Source organism: Peromyscus maniculatus, chromosome 15 (assembly GCF_049852395.1).
Source record: "Peromyscus maniculatus bairdii isolate BWxNUB_F1_BW_parent chromosome 15, HU_Pman_BW_mat_3.1, whole genome shotgun sequence".
Taxonomy (NCBI): Eukaryota; Metazoa; Chordata; class Mammalia; order Rodentia; family Cricetidae; genus Peromyscus; species Peromyscus maniculatus.
The window spans coordinates 50007291-50030335 of record NC_134866.1 but is presented as its reverse complement, the minus strand read 5'-3'; positions in this window follow the sequence as shown (position 1 = coordinate 50030335).

Here is a 23045-nt window from a genome sequence, read left to right as displayed (position 1 = left end):
CGACAGGATGCTCAGTCTTTTTATGTACATTTCTTAATTTAGCAATGTTTAAAAGTTCTTCAAATACAAAGCTACTGTTGTCTTTCACCTTCCCTGTCTTCCAGGATGAGCTCAGTGGTTTTGCGTTCTGTTACTTTCATTATTTGAGTCTGAACTCTCCAAGAACAGAGCCAACATCTTTTTTCCTGACTTCCACTCCAGTGTATTTTCTGTTGCTCAAGATGGTTGAACATCATAAATTTTTCTTAAGTTGATGAACAAATAGATTTATTATTAATTTACTGTAGCAGGTTCACACACTGAAAAAGTACTATGTGCTCTGTTTTCCCTCATAGCAGCTTTATCAGGAAGAAGGACAGGAGTCTTTTAGCTCCTGGGATGGAGTCTAGCATCTGAATTTTCCTTACCAACAGAAGACATTCTAATTTAGTGATACTTGTAAGACTGGTGTGGCATTTCTGTAGAAAAAAAGCCGCTAAAAAGGCTTTTGTGCCAGTTTTTGTTTTGTTTTGTTTTTAAGACAAGTAGCTCTAATTTTCTCAAGAGGGAAAACAAGGAACCAATCTAGGTTGGTTTACGGTGTGGAAAGGAAAAAAAATATGTAACTTGGGTTTTATCTTCAGAAGTGAGAAGGGAATAGAGCTGGAAATCTCTTGGGAAGTAGGAGCTGAACTCAGATGCTGCATTTTTGAAGGTCAGGAACCAGAGGATAACTCAGAGGACAAAGCTCGGATTGTAGGGGCCAGCAAGCCCATCAGCAAATACAGCTTGTTGGCTCTGGCCACAGATGGCACAATAGCTTAAACAGTTTGGGAGAGATGAGCACTTCACAATGGCATGGTGTGACTTCAAGCAGTGAATGACAATGGTGGCAGTCACAGGCCAAAGCTACTCCCTGCTCAGGAATGGGAAGGCTGTGAGGTCAATTTTAATATAGTTACCTATCTTTCAAACTATATTGGCAATTCCTGGTAGAGTAAAGATTCTAAACAAATGGCTCCAATCTTTCTGCCAATTTTAATGAGGTGTGACTTGGAGCTCGTCTAATTAATTTGAAAACAAAGGATGTCCTCTAATATGATCTCTGTATGTCCTGGACATCCATACATCGTATATTTATTGCTTTGTTTTCTGTAGTCATATCCATTGGGACCTCCCAAGGCCAGAGGTTTATTCATAGATATGTAGGGTATCTTCATATATTAAGACATTTATCAGGAAGAGGAAGAGTTCTTAAAGACCAACATTTAGTCTGGAGATGCTACTGTTTCTGGATTGTTTAAAGTGTTGATGCCTTATAAGTATTATTGTTGGTATGTCTCCCTTTTATGTATGTGAGGCAGTAGCAGGTGAATATATGCTAGGCTGTGTTAACATTGCTATTGTAGGGCATAATTTTCACTAACAATGTGTGCTGGGCTGTGGGGGCGTTTGAGGAAGTATTTTGCCAAGCTTTACATTTAACTTGAAAAAAATGTCTGAAGGGCAGCTTTTTTGTTCTAGACCAGATGTTTAGCTTAAGTTTAAATTGCTTTTAATTTCCTTGTTGAATATGTGCAAATTACAATTGGGATGTGAAAATAGTGGTGTGTAGGTGAAGAGTTTTGGATAGCACCCTTCCACAAAGTTTCTCTAGCTTTTGTCTTTATTCCTCCCCCTCTCCCTAACAATTAAATAAGATTCTCTTGCTGATTGTAAGAGTTGACTGGAGCTTGTAATGAGCAGGGTACAGCTGGGTTACACTGGTTTTTCTCCTTTGCTTTCTCATGAGCATGGAACAGGCTCACACAGCTGGGTATTCTTATGCCTCTATTATGTCCATCTAATGGTCTGCCATCCTAGGGGAAAAACAAGTCCATTTTCTTTGGAAATATTGGCCAGGCAAAAGTTTATCAAATCAGCAAGTATTTTCAGAAACACAAGATGAGTTCTGTCTGAGGTATGAAGGTGTCTAGCCCAATTCCAAGGCTGAGACCAAGCACAACCACAAATGTATCTAACAGATACTCACTTATCTCTAGCCCCAGATATGTAAGTGCCTCAAAAGCTTACAAGCCAAGCGAGAAGGAAGTTTTAGTATGTCTTGATCTCCTGCACTACTTTTTGACCTCTGTGAGTGATTCTCAGCTTTGCCATTTCCTTATGGGTTTATAACATGATTCTGCTAGCACTCTTTTTCTCTTTCAGACCTTAAGTCAGAAGCAGTGTGCTCACAATTAGTACCCAGGTGCTTCATGATGCTCATCAGTTCCTTTAAACCCTACCTTGCCTCTATAAACAGTCTCTGTTAATTACCTTAACAGGAAGTGTCTTCTGTTTCCTTCCAAGACACCAGTGTTAATAGACAAAGCATGTTCCCAAGTACTGGGCAGGCAAATTGGGAATATTGACTCTCGGAACTACTGAGTTTATAGTTCTTTTCAGATTGATTCCTGGGCAGTAAGTAGCTATATTACAACAATAACAATTGTTGTAGTATCAATTATAGTCCACTTTTCAAGAATGAATGTTAAATACTTGAGCCTGGGTCTTCCCAGCTTGAATAGAATGAAAAGGACATGGATTACCAACATGGACTCAACATATATTGGCACACAATCTCTGATGGAGCATGAAGTAACTCTTTGCTCAGTGAGTTGAGATTGAATTAATGTTTTCAAGGTCAAATTATAATTTAGATTGGAACCTGAAGGGGAAAATGCATCAAATTGTACCAGTTCATTTTAGGAGCTGTTGGCTGAGCAGAGCTCCAGTGTGTGTTTGCCTGTAAGTAGGACAAATGTTTGGTAGACTATTGAACATCAATTGATTTGTAGAAGTATACAAATACTGTATGCACCTACCATTGGGGCATAGGAATTTTGAGCTGTGTCACCAAATTGCTGAGAGGGATAGGAATAGTGGAGGCTATCACTCTAGGGGATGACATCATTTTTTCCTCTTAATTTATAGATCAGTCCTGAGTTAATGAACATAGATGGGTGCGTGGAACTTTGTTCATTTTTATTAATATGTCAACAAGTCTTGTCTTTCTAATGTGAAAGATGGTACAATGGTTAACCTTGATTGCTGAATGTGAAATTTCCCCAACACACTCATGTTTTTGAATACTTGGTTTAAAGCCTATGGTGCTATTTTGGAAGACTCTAGAAATCTTAGGAGGTAGAACACCACTGGAGGAAGTGTGTCACTTCTGGTGGGCTTAGGGGTTTTACAGGCCAGGCTCATTTATTTTGTCTGTTCTCTCCTTCTACAGTGTGAATGCAGAATGGCCACCTTCCTCCACATACCTTCCTTCCCACGATGGACTGTATCCTCAGACTCTGAGCAAGAGTAAACCTTCCTTCTTGAAGTTGCTTCCTGTTGGTATTTTGTTACAGGAATGAGAAAAGCAAATAATACAATTATCAATTTGATTGGATTGAGAAGTACCTAGGAGATTATCAAAGCAAGTCTGTGGTGTCTTTGTGAGGACATTTCCAAGGGAAGAGTAAGTGAGAGGTAAACCTACCTAGAATACAAGCAGTAAAGTCCCATAGGCTTGGGGACCCTTTGAAATAATGGCACAAAGGAGGAACCTGGCTACTGCTACTGTAGACATTGTCTCCATTTCCCACCACTGTGATCTGAATTGTTTTGCTCCCCCAATGTTTTCCTCTTCCTCTGAAACTGTGAAATCAAAGAAATGCTTCATCCCTTGGTTATATTTGTTATTCTGTCAAGAAAGCTGACAAATATGGGTAGGAAATGAAAGAAGAGGTGAAAGATTCAGGACCATGCCATTTTACATATCTAAGGGAGAGAAGGGAGATGGGACCCATGTGTGGATTTTTTCCTAATGAGTTGGGGAAACAATATGAGCTCTTTTAAAGGATGCAGAGAACTAAGTGCTTTAATGAAACACAAAGAAGTATTTGTTGAGAGACTGAATTCTTTGTTCCTAATTATTGGGAACTAATACCTTGTATTCATTACCACTCAACAGCTATAAAAAGTACACAGAGTGTTTGTTTGAGGATGTGCAGTGTGGTAGGGTCTATTTCCCACTAAGTGTGCTCATGGGTTATCAGACAGGAAAGAACTGCTTGCTTGTATTGTATTATTCAGTACCTGGCTCTCCCCAGAGTCTTTTACCCAGCTGAATATTTTGTTTTTGTGCTGAGTTTTGTTTTGTCCTGCTTTGAGATGCATTATTGCTAAGGAAATATTTGCTATAGCATGTTGTATGGGAATGAGGTTATATGCATTTCAGGATCTTCCATGTCAAGAGACATGGGAAGAATGCCTCTCAGGCATTAGTTTTAGACATACTTGTGTATGTTTGATTTTTAAATCTCTGGATGCTATACTTCATATAACTGGTAAATTTTCACATTGTTTTGGCCTCTAGAAAGGTCAAACACTAGTTCCTAGTTTATCTCAAAGCAGTGAGGTGTCTATGAAAACTTGATGTCTTAAAATTTATTACTTTCTTATTTTTATTTTCATCAAATCGTGTGTATGTGTGTATCAAATCGTGTGTATGTTTTATCTATCTGTGTTTTAAAGATAATTTTAATTTACTTTTTAAAACTGTTTTATTTTTCTGCATGCACACATGTGTGTGCACATGTGGACATGTGCTTGCTAGAGCATGTGTGGAGTTAGAAACCCTTTCTCTCTCTCCTTGTGGATTCTTGGGATTGAAATCAAGTTATCAAGATTGGCAGCCAGCTCCATTACTCACTGAGCTCTCTCAATGATGCCTTTATCTTTATTTTTAAAAATGATAAAGGTACAAGTAGGAAATAAATTAGCAAGAAATATTCCTTTGTAAAGAGGTATTTACTGTAGAATCTTTTAATATTATCTATACAAGTAAAACAAAATTAAAAATAGAAAATCACATAGACTAGAATGTAAAATATGAAAACCATTGATTATTTTGAATTATTATATGAGAAAACATAATATTAATACTCAGTACAACTGTTCCTTACTTGTTTAGCTGATCCAAACCGGTTTTTGGGATTTGCCTCTGACCATTAAAGGCAGTCTCTTCTAAATGTCAGGCACTCTGGTCTAATTGAGAAAAATCATTAATGGACATTGGGCTTATTAGGAGAAGTATGGCTTTAGAAAGAAAATCTTGTGGGTAAGGAGCAATGTGTGAGTTTTATCATTCAGAACAGTTGCTCAATGTTCAACCCTGCTTCGTTAGTCTTAATAGAGTATTTTGAATTGCTAGAAGGTAAGGTACCTGGAATCTTTAGACTTACTGATTAAGGCTCAGAATTTAAACAGGCAGATTTTAGAGGGCTTAAATGCTTGATGCTTAAAAGTATGAGGCAAATTGGGAGGAATTAGATGATGACTCATTAAGTTGTTTTAGTATCAAGTTTGCAGGATTTATCTAACTGTAGGCTAAGTTCACTGGGTCTAGAGAGATTAGAGGCTCTGAATGCTTTATTTAAATATTTATTGGTTTCACACCTGTGTGCATAACCCTAAAATTTTCATATTTTAAATCCTAACATGGCTCCAAAAAAGCACACACACAAGACAATTTCTGTTCCTGATTTTAATAAAGAATTCTGCGCATGTACTCAAGGTATATTTTTGCTTAACATCCATAGAACAAAGATTAACTATACATTTCCCCCTTTTCTTCATTTTCTCTTGGTGGACCACTCTATTGTTTGTTCTCATAAGCATGTGTTTCACTCCGGGTTATTAAATATGACTGAGAAGACAAAATAATGGCACTTTCATCCCTGTCCATACTTACCATCATTGCATGAATCAAGAAAGGAGATAATGAGGCATAAAAGTCAGACCCATACATCATGGAAGTTACATGGCATAATAATACAGAGCTTATGTGGTAGCTACCACTAAATAAAATTTTACAAAAGTCTATTTATGTTTTGCTTATGAATGGAAATGTTTAGTTATAATTCAATATTCAAATAATAGTTCTAATCCAGAGACAACACCTTTACCTCTAGTAAACAGCCTAGTAAAAAGTTAAAATCAGAGTCTAGGATTAGGAAATAAAAATATTTATTTATTTATTTATTTTATTATTATTTTTTCATTTTTTAAATTTATTTATTAAATTTAATTTTACATATCAGCCACGGATTCCCTTGTTCTCCCCCCTCCCCCACCCCCCACCCTCGCCAGCTCACCCCCCATTTCCATCTCCTCCAGGGCAAAGACTCCCCAGAGGATTGAGTTCAACCTGGTAGATTCAGTCCAGGCAGGTTCAGTCCCCTCCTCCCAGGCTGAGCCAAGTGTCCCTGCATAAGCCCCAGGTTCCAAACTGCCAGTTCATGCACTGAGGACAGGACCCTGTCCCACTGTCTGGATGCCTCCCAAGCAGATCAAGCCAATCAACTGTCTTATTTATCCGGAGGGCCTGATCCAGTTGGGGGCTCCTCAGCTATTGATTCATGTGTTTCCTTTCGTTTGTATATTTGTCCCTGTGCTTTTTCCAACCTTGGTCGCAACAATTCTCGCTCTTATAAACCTTCCGCTTTCTCACCAATTGGACTCCTGGAGCTACACCTGGGGCCTGACCATGGATCTCTGCATTCGGTTCCCTCAGTCATTGGATGGGGTTTCTAGCATGACAATTAGGATGTTTGGCCAGGTGGCCTTCGAATACTTCAGAGATCTATTCAGAGGGCCTGACATGAATATACAAAACAAACAAAACCACACCTAGCAATTCCTGTGCTTCTTGCCTATGGTTTGTTTGGTTTGAATTTATTTTTCAATATGCTTCTGTGTATGGGATATGCATAGAAGATATGGGAGGTCCCCAGAGAACAGATGGGAGGAAAATGGCTCGAGACAGTGTGGACATTTGTTGAGTAAAGCACATGATTCCAAAAGAGAATGGGTGAACACAGATTCTAGAAATGAAGTGGGATGTATACTTTAGCAAAAATGAAGAAAGGGGGGGAGGAAAAACAAAAAAAAAAGCATAAAACATCAAACTAAGCAATGGGAGGAATTATACAAAAACCTAAATGTGGAAAAATCAAGATGGCAAAAAAGAAAAATGTAACTACAGTTTTCCTGCCTGGCCCACAGTCAGGACAAATCTCTGTCACCCACCAGTCCCACAGCCGCTCAGACCCAACCAAGTAAACACAGAGACTTATATTGCTTACAAACTGTATGGCCGTGGCAGGCTTCTTGCTAACTGTTCTTTTATCTTAAATTAACCATTTCCATAAATCTATACCTTGCCACATGGCTGGTGGCTTACCAGCGTGTTCACATGCTGCTGGTCATGGCGGCGGCTGCAGTGTCTCTCTGCCTCAGCCTTCCGCTTCCCAGAATTCTCCTCTCTCCTTGTCCCACCTACTTCCTGCCTGGCCACTGGCCAATCAGTGTTTTATTTATTGACCAATCAGAGCAATTTGACATACAGACCGTCCCACAGCAGAAAAGTCAAGAGTTTTTATTTGGTGCTGCTTCATTCTAGGATGTGAAAGCAAAGGAGCAAAGGATGTGTGCCATCTGTGGGATATTATTTTCTTACCCAAGTCTATAGTATCTCTAGAACAGGTTAGTTACAAACTCATGTCTCAAATTAGCCAGAACACCTAAACTCAAAGTCTGAGTCAGAAACAAACAAACAAACAAACAAACAAGTATTTTTTGAATTGAAGGATTGACTCATCTAATTTTATTTATATATTTTATTCTTTTATTTTTCAGATCAAACTATAATTACAACATTTTTTCCTTTCCCTACCAAAATCCTTCCATACCCCTGCCTCTCTTTGCTATCTTTCAAGGACTCCTTTTCATTAATTGTTGTTACTGAATATGCAACGTGTATATGTATATACATGTATATTCCTAAATGTAATCTGCCCTGTCTGTGTAATGTTACCTCCATGTTTTCAGGACTGACCATTTGGTACTGGATAACCAATTGGTGTTCTTCCCTGGGGAAGATGATTTCTCCTGCTCTCAGCTTTCCTTCATAGCCTGTAGTTCTTTGTGCAGCGCTGAGGCCTCATGGTCTTTTGTTCATCCACTTTGGCTGTCTCTTGTTTTCTTTAGTTTTATCTGATAAAATTGGAGTTCTAAATAAATGTGATTCCTTCACATCACATTATTGACTTAACATGCTTCTAGTACTGAAAGCCTTTGTCTGATCTTCTAGAACTAGATAAACGCTGTCTCCTAAATATTTCTTGGATTCGAATAGATAATGGAGTCAAATCCTAAATTCTTGGTCAGCAACACTCATCTCTGATGAGTTACCCTAAAGATATTAAGTCTAGGATGCAGGGATATAAACAGTTTTCCTTGCTGGCTTGATCTCTTCTTTTCCTTTTACTGCAAATAGATTATTTTTTTACACAATATATCCTGATTAGAATTCCCCTTCCCTCTACTCCTCCAAGTTCCTCCATATCTTCCTTCCCATCCAGATTGATCCCCTTTCTGTCCTTCATTAGAAAACAAACAGGCATCTAAAGGATAATAATAAAATAAAATAAGGTAAAACAAAAAGAAACAAATCAGAACAGGACAGAACAAACAAAAGGAAAAGAACCCAAGAAAAGATGTGAGGAAGAGATATAGATGCACTCATTTGCACACTTATTAATCCTATAAAAACATAAAACTGGAAGCCATAATATATGTGCTAAGGACCTGTATGGTAAAACAAGAAGAAAAAAATATATTATTATATATATTAAATAAAAAAATTTTTTTAAAGAAAGAGCTCTAAAATGACATCATGAGACAAGGAACCACCAAAGATGCCACTGAGTTCATTTTTCTGTGGCCATCTATATTTGGTCTTGCAGTTTACCCTTAAGAGTAGTTTGGTGCCGGGCAGTGGTGGTGCACGCCTTTAATCCCAGCACTTGGGAGGCAGAGGCAGGCGGATCTCTGTGACTTTGAGGCCAGCCTGGGCTACCAAGTGAGTTCCAGGAAAGGCGCAAAGCTACACAGAGAAACCCTGTCTCGAAAAACCAAAAAAAAAAAAAAAAAAAAAAAAAAAAAGAGTAGTTTGTTTCCACACAGGAAGACTTCCTTAGAGAAAACTAAATTTTCATTTGCAAGTGGTTATAAATTGGAGATAGCTTCTGGGTTAGGGATAGGGGCATGTATCCACTTTTCCTTTCAGCTCGGGGACCCCCATCTATTGCAGACCCATGCAGGTTCTGGGCATACCACCTCAGTCTTTGTGAGTTCAAATGTGCGTATATCCTGTGGTGTTGAGATGGCCTTGTTTCCTTGGTGTCCTCCATATCCTCTGGCGTTTGCATTCTCTTGGCCTCTTCCTCCACAACATGCCCTGAGGGGAGGGGTTTGATGGAGACATTCCATTTATGGCTGGGTGTTCTGAGGTCTCTCACTCTCTGCCTGTTGTCTGGCTGAAAGTCTATTTACTCCCATGTGCTGTAGGAAGAAGCTTCTCTGATACTGGCTGAGCAAAGCACTGATCTATGAATATAGCAGTATGTCATTAGGAACCACTTTATTGCTACTTTTTAAAAATAGAACAGCAATATTTGATCTTACTCTAGGTCCATGGCTATCTAGTCTCAGGTTCTTGATCACCTAAGCAGTGAGGTAACCCAATCCTGGTACTAGAACCTTCATTTGGTGACAAATGATGTCTAGTTAGGGCTGTTTCCTCTGTTATTTGGGAATTTCATTTAAATATATTCCATATATGTATATATTTTAGGAAGCTTCTAGTGTATCAAGTTTCCATACTACCATTCAAATGTTTAATAATTGTATCTGTCTCTTCCCATATTTTCTCCCTTGTCCATCTCTTCCCTCCCCTTCCTTACTTGATCTTCCTATTCCAGTTCCCCCAACCCTTGTTGTTCAACCCTAGTTACCTATTCTATTTCCCCTTTCTAGGGAGATATACCCCTAGTCCCTTACTCTATAACTGACCTCTCTGGTTCTATGAATTGTAGCTTTGTTATCATTGAATCAATAGCTAATAACCACATATTAGTAAACATATACCATATTTGTCTTTCTGGGTCTGGATTACCTCACTCAGGATGATTTTTTTCTAGTTCCATACATTTACCTGTAAATTTAATTTTTTAATAGCTGTGTAATATTCCATTATGTAAATATACCATATTTTCTTTATTTATTCACCTGTTGAAGGACATCTAAGTTGTTTCCAATTTCTGGCTGTTATGAACAGACCAGCCATGAACGTGGTTGTACAAGTGTCTCTGTGGAAGGATGAAGCATCCTTTGAGTATATGCCCAAGAGTGGTATAGCTGGATATTGAGGTAGACTGAGTCCCATATTGCTGAGGAACCACCAAACTAATTTCCATAGTGACTGTACAGTTGTCACTCCCACTAGCAATGTATGACTGTTCCCCTCACTCCATATCCTTGCCATCATAAGCTATCACTTGTTTTATTGGTATTAACCATTCTGACAGGTGTAATATGAAATCTCAAAGTCATTTTGATTTTCATATCCTTGATGGCTAAGGATGTTGAACATTTCTTCAAGTGTTTCTCATCCATGTGAATTTCCTCTTTTGAGAATTCTCTGTTTAGATCTATACCCTGTTTGTTTTTTTTTAAATTGAGTTATTTGTTTTCTTGATATCCAATTTTTGAGTTCTTTGTGTATTTTGGATATTAGCCCTCTATCAGATATGTAGTTAGTAAAAATCTTTTCCCATTCTGTAGGCTGCTGCTTGTCTGAATAATGATGTTGTTTGCTGTGTGGAAGCTTTTCAGTTTCATGAGATATCATTTATTAATTGTTGACCTTGATGCCTTTGCTAATGGTTTTCTGTTCAGAAAGTCTTTCCCTGTGTTAATGAGTTTAGAGCTACCCACTTTCTCTTCTCTCAGGTTCACTGTATCTGGTTTTATGTTGACTTTTTTTTTTTAATCTATTTGGAGTTGAGTTTTACACACGGTGATAAGTATGGATCTCTTTGAATTCTCCTATCTGCAGCATTCAGTTTGACCAGCATCATTTGATCAAGATGCTGTTTCTTTTCCAGTGTGTATTTCTGGCTTTTTTTTTTAATCAAAAATTAGGTGTCCATGGCTGTGTGACTTTATGTCTGGGTCTTAATTTGATTCCATTAATCAACATGTCTGACTTTGTGCCAATACCATGCTGTTTTTACTATTATAATTCATTAGCACAATTTGAGATTTGGGATGCTGATATCTCCTCAGTTATTTGATTATTCAGGAATATTTTACCTATCCTGTTTTTTCATATATATATATATATATGTGTGTGTGTGTGTGTGTGTGTGTGTGTGTGTGTGTATTTCATATATAAATGAAGTTGAGAGTTGGCCTTTCAAGATCTGTGAAGAATTGTGTTGGGATTTTGATGGAGATTGCAATGAATCTGTAGATTGTTCTTGGTTGGATGGTCATTTTTACTATATTAATCCTACTGATCCATGTAGCTTGATGTCTATGTTTCTCCTGACATCAAGTTTTGGCTAACAAAACTAGACTACTTAGAAAGCCTAGGACTTGATTTTAGCATTTCTCCTGAGTTGAGTAGCAGAGCAAGGATCAAACACTAATGAAGTTTCCTGTGTAATAGCTTGATTGCTTTTAATCATGCAGTAGTAGTAAGAGAGAAAATGTCTGTCATGAGATAGAGTTCAATGAAAATGAATTAAGAAGGAAAGTGGGGCATCTAAATGAGAAAATCAGGAGGGCAACTGTGTTTCCAAAAAGCCCATGGAGACAATTATTTTCCTCTGTTGAATACACTGAGCATTTTTGAGCCAGTAACTTTTTTGATCCTACCTTATCCTGAGAGAGGAATATGGGAAAGCTATCTTGGTCCTACTCGTAGGTGTAGATATGAAGGATAATTTTACTCAAACACTGGAAGACCATCATATTTATCACAACCTCATCTCTCATCTCACCCTTATGGTAATATTATTATTATTATTATTATTTTTTTTTTTTGGTTTTTTGAGACAGGGTTTCTCTATGTAGCTTTGCGCCTTTCCTGGAACTCACTTGATAGCCCAGGCTGGCCTCGAACTCACAGAGATCCACCTGCCTCTGCCTCCCAAGTGCTGGGATTAAAGGCGTGCGCCACCACCGCCCGGCTATGGTAATATTATTTTAGTTTGAATAATTTAAAATTTATATGTTATTTAAAAATTAGTGAATTTAAAATGTTTAGATTGATTTCAGGCAATAACCCTTGAATATACATTTTTTAGCATAACTGTTGTGCATATATTATTTATTAATTATTCAACAACTCTGTGGTATATTGATATTAGCATTATAGAGAGGCAGCATGACACAATAGTTAGAATTAGGAATTCTGGGTCTTATCATCTGGTTTTAAATCCTGGTTATATTATTTATAGCTCTAGCTATGTGAGCTCAAACATATTTCCTTAATTTCTAAGAATTTCTCATCAGCAAAACTGGAATAATAGTAACAGTGTTGTTGGAGGATTAACTTGATTAATATATTAATTTATAAGACTTATAGAACAGAAGCTGATTCAAAATAGATACAATAACAATTAACTATTGTATTTGTTTCATTTTCATATTAGGGAACTGAGGCTTGGAGAAGTAATTTACTTAGGACCATACAATGGTAGGTAAGAGAACTAGGTTTCACATCTTGATTATAGGAGGCTAGAGCCCTTGGTCTTGCTTTCTGAGCTCACTAATGAAATATTTCAGGTCCAAGTATATGTATCAGATATCCTGTTTGCTTAGCTGTGGGCTCTGACCTTGGCCATGTGGCTCTCTGCTTCCAGGAAGCTCATATCTGAAAACTGAATTATTGGACCCCTTTGCTCTCTTATGCCAACAAGAAGACAGAAGGAGAGGAAAGATTACAGTAGAGGTATATATCTTCTCTTGGTTTATTGTAAGATTATTTTTGCTGGTTGCTTCCTTTTGTACAGTAATTTTGATAGATCAATAAACTTGGAACAGCTATTCTTTTGTTCCAGTATAGTCTCAAGAATATAGAAGGAATAATTTGCCTCTTCCGTGAACCTGTAAACAAAGAAGGAAGTGGACTCTCAGCAGACACAGACAGGATTCTTGTCCTAGGGTCTCTTTTGGATTTTTTCATTCTCCTTCTAAAACAGCCTTTAATCTCAGACACTAAAGTCATCAGATCTTTGTATGTTTAATAAAGAGAAAAACAGAAGTCAGAATATGCTAGAATTGAAAACTTTATTACTTTGTCTAGATCCTATAATATCTGTCTGTAGAGTTCAGGCAAATTCCTTGGCCCATCCAGAGTTAGAAACTCAGAGTTACCTCATCTTTATATCAGGTCTTGAACTGTTTTGCAGATTCTCTTTGCAAAGTGCCACAGCTAGAATTTTTATGGCAAAAGGACTTGATCATCAGAGTAACAAGTTCTGATAGTTTATTTTTCTTGGTCATTTTAGATAATTGGCATAAGGCTTATTAGAGCTGGTAAATTAGTGTGCTTTATTATCAAGAAGATATAAAATGAACTGAGCTTTGTCTGTGCTCTTGACTATGAATGACTTATGCTGCCAGCAATCCATCAATCATCTCTCACTTGGGAGATTTTACCTTTGAAGGAATATGGACATGATCTAATTGATCAAATTAGAAGTGACACCTTGTATAGAAGAAATAGAAATGATTTGAAACTTGCCCTGCCATGTTATTAGCAAATGAGCACTATGCTATTAGGTTGATCAGGGTCTTTACTTTGCCAAATAGCAGCTCTGGGTCAGGTCATTATGTTTGGTCTCAGTTGCTCATTTGTGGAAATATGTGGACAATCATCATACTTTTTTTCTTTTTTTATTATTTGATTTTATTTTACAATATAATTTAATTCTACATATCAACCACGGATTCCTTTGCTCTCCCCACTCCTGCTCCCCTTCCCTTCCCCCCAGCCCACCTCCCATTCCCATCTCCTCCAGGGCAAAGACTCCCCCGAGGATTGAGATCAACCTGGTAGACTCACTCAGTCTAGGCAGGTCCAGTCCCCTCCTCCCAGGCTGAGACAAGCGTCCCTGCATAAGCCCCAGGTTTCAAACAGCCAACTCATGAACTGAACACAGGACCTGGTCCCACTGCCTGGATGCCTCCCAAACAGATCAAGCCAATCAACTGTCTCACCTATTCAGAGGGCCTGATCCAGTTGGGGGCCCCTCAGCCATTGGTTCATAGTTCATGTGTTTCCATTCCTTTGGCTATTTGTCTCTGTGCTTTATCCAACCTTGGTCTCAACAATTCTCACTCATACAAACCCTCCTCTTTCTCACCAATTGGACTCCTGGAGCTCCACCTGGGGCCTGGCCGTGGATCTCTGCATCCAGTTCCCTCAGTCATTGGATGGGGTTTCTAGTATAATTAGGGTGTTTGGCCATCCTATCACCAGAGTAGGTCAGTTTGGGCTGTCTCTTGACCATTGCCATCAGTCTTTTGTGGGGGCATCTTTGTGGATTTCTGTGGGCCTCTCTAGCACTTTGCTTCTTCCTATTCTCACATGGTCTTCATTTACCATGGACTCCTATTCCTTGTTCTCCCTCTCTGTTCTTGATCCAGCTGGGATCTCCCGCTCCCCCAAGCTTTCTTTCCCTTGACCCTTGCCCTTCTTTACCCCCACTCACAACCAGGCTGTTCATGTAGATCTCATCCATTTCTCCATCATTGGGTGATCCCCATGTCTTTCTTGGGGTCCTGTTTTCCAGGTAGCCTCCCCGGTGTTGTGAGTAGCAGTCCAATCATCCTTTTTCCACATGTAGTATCCTCCTATGAGTGAGTACATACCATGTTTGTCTTTCTGAGTCTGGGTTACCTCACTCAGGACGATTTTTTCTAGATCCATCCATTTGCCTGCAAACCTCATGGTGCCATTGTTTTTCTCTGCTGAGTAGTATTCCATTGTGTATATGTACCACATTTTACTTATCCATTCTTCAGTTGAAGGGCATCTAGGTTGTTTCCAGGTTCTGGCTATTACAAACAATGCTGATATGAACATAGCTGAGCAAGTGCCCTTGTGGTATGATTGAGCATTCCTTGAGTATATGCCCAAGAGTGCTATAGCTGGATCTTGGGGGAGATTGATTCCTCATTTTCTAAGAAAGCACCATATTGATTTCCAAAGTGGTTGTTCAAGCTTGCATTCCCACCAGCAGTGGAGAAGAGTTCCCCTAGCTCCACATCCTCTCCAGCATAAGGTGTCTTCAGTGTTTTTTATCTTAGCCATTCTGACAGGCGTAAGGTGGTATCTCAGAATTGTTTTGATTTGCATTTCCCTGATAATTAGGAATGTTATTTCCCTCAAAATATTGAGAATTTAGTAACAGAACACACATAATATTTATTCACCATCTACTGTCATATGGAGTGTCAGAGATATTATAAAATATAATATGCTTTTAGGAACTTAAATTTTTATTTTCCAAAGTGAGAGAGTGGCATTCAACAAATAATCCAGTCAAGCTCCAAATTTAGTAATAACTATGGCCACCTATTAAGCATTTTCCAGATATAGATAACAGATAATATGTGAAACATCTTCTACATGCTGCTTCACTTAATCTTTACAAATACTCCAGTAAGGATATAATATTTTTTATTTTTTCAGAAATGAAGAAACCAACACTTACAGTTAGAGAAATTTGCCCAAGGAAGATGGCAAGGTCAAGCCTCTCTTCTTGAGAATCTGTCCCGCATTTGCCTATGGAATGTGTTCCAGATAGCTGCCAGCTGTTCTTTATTTTGTACTTCTTCCAAACCTACATTACTACCTTGGGTCAGTGATGAGAGGATTTTTAAAATTTTACATCCCAACTGCAGTTTCCCCTCCCTCCTCTCCTCCTGGTCCCCTACCACCTCTCCTGCCCCCCAATTCACTCCTCTATTTCTATTCAGAAAAGAGCAGACCTTCCAGGGATGTTGACAAATCATGGCATATCAAGTCACAGTAAGACTAAGCACCTCCTCTTTTATTAAGGCTGTGCACAGCAACTCTGTAGGAGGAATAGGGTCCCAAAAGCCAGCAAAAGAGTCAGAGACAGCCCCTGCTCCCACTGTTAGGAGTCCCTCAAGAAGACTTAGCTACACTGCTATCACATATATTCAGAGAGCTTAAGTCAGTCCCATGCAGGCTCCCTGGTTGTTGGTTTAGTCTCTGTGAGCTTCTATGAGCCCAAGTTAGTTGATTCTGTGGGTTTTCTTGTGATGTCCTTGACCCCTCTAGCTCCTGTAATCCTTCCTCCCTCTTCCACTGGATATCCTGACCTCGGTCTAATGTTTGGCTGTGAGTCTCTGCATATTTTTTTTACCAGTTGCTGGATGAGACCTTGATAAGGTTTGAAAACAGTACATTTTTCACTTTTTAAAAATTAATTCTTTGAGAGTTTCACACCTTGCTTTGATCATATTTACTCCTACAACTCTTCCCAGATCCACCCTTCCTGTTCCTACCAAGCAAAGTTTGTGCCCTTCATTTTAAAAAACTCTTCAAGATCTATTTATGCTGCCCAAATTCATGGCTATATGGTCTTCCATTAGAGAGTGGAAAGCTTATCATAGGCTATATGTTTAGGGTCTATTTCTCTCCCAGCAGTTAACAATTGCCAATAGCTTATAGATAGGAGTGGGAAGGGGTACCAAGCTTGCCCGTCTATTCTGGGATTAAATCTGCCTTGAGCTTGCACAAATTTTATATATGCTCACAAGCTTTGTGAGTTCATATGTTTCTCTGTCTTGCTATGTCCAAAGAATACTGTTTCCTTGTGGTCATACACCATTTCTAGTTTTACAATATTTCTGTCTATCCTTCTGCATAGATTCCTGAGCCTTGGAAGGGATGGGGAGGCTATAATACATAGGGTTGAGAACTGAGAATTCTGCAGTCTCGTATTCCCTGAAACAGTGCCACAAACATCATGGTAATAACCATCTACTTTCTGATTGGACTTAAGCCCTATTGCACAAGTTGAAACCTATGCCTTATATCATTACTGGGCTAAGCAACTATGGATGGGCAGGTCATAGGCCCTGGGGAGGAATTATATTATAATCTTAAATATAAGTTAAAAACAAGCCACTAGAAATTTGAGAATTTCATTGAAAAATATATATTATATACATATGCATACACACACACACACACACACACACACACACACACACACACACACGGGGTATGTGTGCATGTGTGTGCCCATTCATGCGGAGGCCAATTGACAACTTCAGGTATCATTCCTGTACCTCAACCTGTTTTTTCAGATAGGATCTCTCAGTGGAAAATGGGGCTCACTGCTTAGGCTAGATTGGCTACCCAATGAGCCCTAGGGACACTCCTATCTCTGGCTCCCCAGCTCTAGGATTACAACATGTGACACCATACCCAGATTCTATCTCTGGAATCAAGGAATAAAGTCATCCCTAGGCTTCTGTGGCAAGCACTTTACCAACTGCGCTCTCTCCCTGACCTTCTGTGGTTATTTTACAAGTAAGAATGTTCTGATTTGTCTTACATAAAAAATACAGGAGGAAGAATTGGGGGGAAATTAATATATTCATATAATGTCCTGGCCCCAAGTTTCACTGAGTAGACATGCCTATTAAACAATTTTAATTAATTAATTTATATTTTTATTAAGAAATTTTTTATTCATTTTACATACCAATCACAGATCCCCCCTCTTGCCTCCACTCACCCCTCCAGCCTCCCCTTCCCCACCCACCCCCATTCTCTCCTACAAAAGGTAAGGCCTCCCATGGGGAGTCAGCAGTGCCTGGTACATTCAGTAGAGGCAGATCCAAGCCCCTCCCCCTGCCTCAAGGCTGTTCGAGGTGTCCCACTATAGGTAGTGGGCTCCACAAAGCGTGCTCATGTACCAGGGATGGATCCTGATCCTACTGCCAGGGGGCCTCTTAAGCAGATCAAGCTACATAATTTAATAGAAAGATACATCACAGCAGCAATCCATTAGTGTAAATGTTTCCTCTTAGAACAGAGCAAGTGGAGGCCCTGCTTGGAGCTAGTGGTTCTAAGGAGTATAATCTTCCTGTAGTAGGGAGTATCCTTCAAGTTCTGAGATTACAAAATGTGCATTCTGAAGTTCAAGAAGATTGCTGAAAAGAAGTCTGTTGGCCAAATCTGTCAGTGCAAACTTCCCCGAAGTCATTGTAACTGTTCTTAAGTGAAGTCTTTCACTTAAAATGCCCCAGACCCAACTACCCATGAGCATCTACTCAGATTATTTCTTCCTTTACTTATCCAACCTTTATAAGCTAGAAAATTCAGTGAGTTCCTTGATTTTTCTCATTTTCTTTCCCTAAAAAGTACACATCATTTTCCTAACGATTTTTGACTTATTCTCAGACTGTTCCATTTTCATCTATTCACTCCGTCCGAGTCCCCGTAGCCGCTCAGCTGCGCTCCTTCTATCACCTCCTACATTGCATAACTACAGCTCACCCTTCTCAAACGCACCCTTAAATTCCAAAGGCAAAGGTGATCACAGCATCTCCCCCGCCCCCAGGCTCTCTTGGTGGTATTTTGTGCAATGGTTTTGCAGGTTCATCATGACCTAGCTCCTCTGGAGTCACCTTTACCAGCCTCCTCTTGCTCGGTGCTCTGGCTGTCCTGAGCTGTTTTCAGTCCCTTCCTGGCATCCTGTTCGTTCTCCTCTCCTGGGCCTTTATCTTTGCTGTTCCCTGTGCTTCAGACAATATAAATGAACCTTATCAGCCGTGATCAGAGGTGTCGCGTTACCTAGTCATTGGAAGCTACTGTCTGCAGAGCCTTTCCCAACGGGCCATTCATCATTTTGAAATTTCTGGTTGAAAGCGCAGAGACCTGTGGTCAGCTGCCAAACGTTATCTCAGGACCGTTTCTTACTTGTACCTTTCTCTCTCTTTAACCCAAAGCTTAAAAGCAGAATGCCTTTCTGCAAGTAAAATTGTAGATTTTATATTTTACCTGGCCAGGGAGGGATTAAGAATTAGGAAGAGGTGGTTCCCTTTCCATCGTAAACCACTGATGGATGAGGAAAGTTTGTATGCTTGGGTTAATGTGGGAAGGTTTCTGAGGTTCCTGAAGATTAAAAACTCAAATTAGGGCAAGAAGACAGTGTTCTGCTTTATTCTGTTGCTTTGATAAAACACTCTGACCAGAAGCAACTTAGGGTGGAAAAGATCTGTTTTGGCTTATACTTCCACATCACAGTCCATCCTTGATGGAAGCCAGGACAGGAACTCAAGCAGGAGCTTGAAACAGAACTCATAGAGGAATGCTGTCTGCTGACTTGCTCTCTGGCTCACTGGCAGCTCAGACTTAGTTTTCATATAGAGTCCAGGACAACCTGCCAAGGGAATGGAGCTATGCACATCAATTAATGGGTCCTCCTGATTCAATTAGTAACTAAGACTACTCCCCATAGACACACCCATAGGCCAATATGATTTAAGTAATTTCTCAATAAAGGCCTTCCTCAGAGAAGGTTCTAGGCTGTGTCAATTTGACAAGCAGTGCTGACTATGACAGGCAGCAAAGTTTAGAGACATGAAAGATTAGAAGAATTGAAAATAAGGTGCCAATACAAAATTTATATAAACTGAATTTTTGTTACTAATTTTTAAAATTAGCATAAAATAATTGTTTTAATTATTTTATGTATTATATTCATCTGTATGTATTGTTGTACTCTGCTCATATTACCCAATTATACTCTTTCCTCTGCTTCCTGACAATCTCATCTAACCTCAAATGGTATGCTTTCTGCATGTCATAAATATTGTATATATTCAGATAAGGATAGTTAAATATATTCTGCATATGAGAAAAAATATGATATTTGTCTTTGCTTATTCCAATTATCCTCTCTTCCAGGCCCATATCTGACTAGTCTTCTTCATATCACAAATGGCCCCATTTCTAATTTGATGTGATGTATGGCACATGTACACATATACACATTTAAATCTGTATTTTGCATATAAGAGAAAAATGTGCTATTTGTTATTCAGGAGTCTGGCTCATTTCAGCAAACATGATTATCTAAAATTTGATCCATTTCCATACATTATACAGTCTTCTTTGTGTCTGAGTAATAATATTTTTCATATAGACTTTATATTTAAAGTCCATTCTTCTGTTGATGAACATCTAGGCTGATTCCACATCTTGGCTATTGTGAATCATGCTGCAATAACCAAGGATCTTGTATCTATTTAGCGTGCTGAGTTAGGTCCCTCAGGTATTAATACAGAAGTGGTATAGCCGGATCATGATAGTTTCATTTTTAGCTTTTTAAGAAAGAGGGATGAGCCGGGCGGTGGTGGCGCACGCCTTTAATCCCAGCACTTGGGAGGCAGAGGCAGGTGGATCTCTGTGAGTTCGAGGCCAGCCTGGGCTACCAAGTGAGTTCCAGGAAAGGCGCAAAGCTACACAGAGAAACCCTGTCTCGAAAAACCAAAAAAAAAAAAAAAAAAAAAAAAAAGAAAGAGGGATGAAGTTGTGTACTGCTGAAATTAAAAGGATATTTTCACTTTGTTGATGAAGAAATCGAAACGCCGAGAGCTTAAATATCCTGGTCCTCACTGTATAGTAAGAATTAGTGAAACTGGAACACTAAATTGGCCAGAAGAATGTGGACTTTTCAGAATACTTTGGATCCTTACTCGAAAGGCTGTCTTTGTCATTAATATGCCATATCTGAGAGCACAAGGGAGATGTGACTCTAGAAATGACATCTTATCAAAGAGATCAGAAGCAGCACAGGAGCAGGAGGCGGCATCTGTCTGAGGCTTTGTGCCACCCAAGGTTGTCAGCCCACCCTCTACCAGGTTGAAAGAGCTTACTGAGCTTTCCTTTTTATATATTTACTATGAATAAAATAGTATATGAGTAGCAGTTCTCTCAAGGAAGCTTTGGATTTGTCTTTGTAGGGCTCAGTGATACGTGCAGGAAATCAGCAGAACAAACTCAGTGTCACAGGGATCCTAACAGTGGCATCAGGGAGAAAGTAGAGACCCTGGCTGGGACAAATAGTAAGTAAGAAATGGCAAGTTCATTGGCTGGATCCAGAGAATTCATTGTCTTTCAACCTTCCTTTCTCACCCACAAGGGAGTTATAATGAAGAAAAAAGAATTAGGAACAAGTGTCATATGGGGATCTAACATTCAAAGCAGATTGGTTTGGTAATGGTTGAGTTGTGGTCAAATTCAGAATGAGACATGGATAGAGATCTCTGGAGTATGTGCTTTACCTTAGACCTGCTTAGCATGGCACATGACGGAAGACTGGCTTTTGACTCATCTGTTGGTTAGTTATTATTAACCAAAGTTTCTAATATGCACAAGAACGTTGGTACAATATGGAATGAAACTATCCAACCAAATTACTGACTAACTTATCAAGGAACTGACCAGCCAACTGAACTGACCAACTGGCCACCTGGCCAACCAGTCAACAACAAAACAAACTTTTAAATGTCCCTGATCATCAAGGCTACTTTGGTATTTTGCAGGGCATTGACTCTAGTCGTTATAGTCTCCTAAGATTATTTGGCATGTGTTTTGTAATGTACACTTTCTATATCTTGGGAGGTAGAAAAGATTTCCCTTTTTGTATCGTCATCATAAATTCAATACTGAGAAACAGTATTCTCTTGAAAAAGCTTGGTGTTTGCTAAGGTAAAGCAGAAGTAAGAACTGTGAGAATGAGCCATTAGGAAGTATGGAAGATAACACATAGAATGGTCAAAATAAATGATGAAGAATGTGATAGAGAAGTAGAAGTTTGAGGATAAGTAAGAAGCATTCTGGAGGAATTAAGAGATGAATATATGTAAGAAATTCTGAGAGTATGGGTGGCAGGTTGAAAGATCTGGCTGAGCCTAATAGGAGACATAAGAAAAAAAAAGTCACAGCCAAATGCTCTATTTACCAAAATACTAAGAGTTAAGAATGCATAAAAATGCAAGTTTCTTAAAGTATAGACTACGCATAAAAAGTAACTTTGGATCACCATTTGACTTCTCAACAGTGATAGAAGGCACTTTAGTATGATAATTTAAATATGTTGAAGAAAAGAGCTTTGGATTCAGAATTTTATATCTTGCAAAATATTAAAGTATGAAGGCACAGTAAATACACTCATAAATTAGACCCCTGACGGCCTATGATTCACAGTAAATTCTCTGGAAATATACTTAGCAGAAATATTCTGACTGCCAGCGAAACCAACCAAGAGTGGTTTTAGATATCCATGAAAGTAAATAACTTGGCACATTTGACCCCCTAATAAAGCAAGGCTGCCTCTTAGTCTATGCCCCAGCAATTATACTTCTGGGAATTCATTCAAGATAAATGGAAGCATACTTACAAGGATTTGTACACCCACATTCACAGTGGCCTTATTGCTAATAGCCAAAAGCAAAATAGGCAGATGTCCAACAGATAAACAGGTAATTTGATGTTTAATCACAGAATGAAATTCTACTCAGCAATTGAACTGAGCTATCTACTAATGCCTGGTATGATTTGGGTAAATAGCAAAAATATTACATGAAGCTAAGGGCCCAGACATAATTGGGTACTTTCTATACGATGTTGTAGAATAGTAGAAATGTAATTGACAATGAAGAAATAGACCAGAGAGTGTCTTGGATTCCGTTTGATATGATAGTTTACTGGGTTGGGAAATAAGACACCCTAGGATAGTTCACAGTTACAATGCTTAGGCTAAAATAATAAATGGAAATTCATAGGAAATAGTCTTGACTAATATGTAAGTATTATTAAAGATATTGAAGAATTAAATTTACAAGGGTAGGGTTTAAGGAGGAATTTTTTAATTTTTTTGCATTTCTATGTGTAAGGAGCATGTTAGGCTCATGCTTAGAATTAGTCTGTGACAATGAAAGCCATGTTTAAACTATTTTTCAAAGAAGGCTGAACAAGCATACCATTAAAGGCATATTCTTAAGGTTTTCTTGGAGGTTGAATTCTTATTTATCTAGCTATAACAGCAAGAATACATTACTAC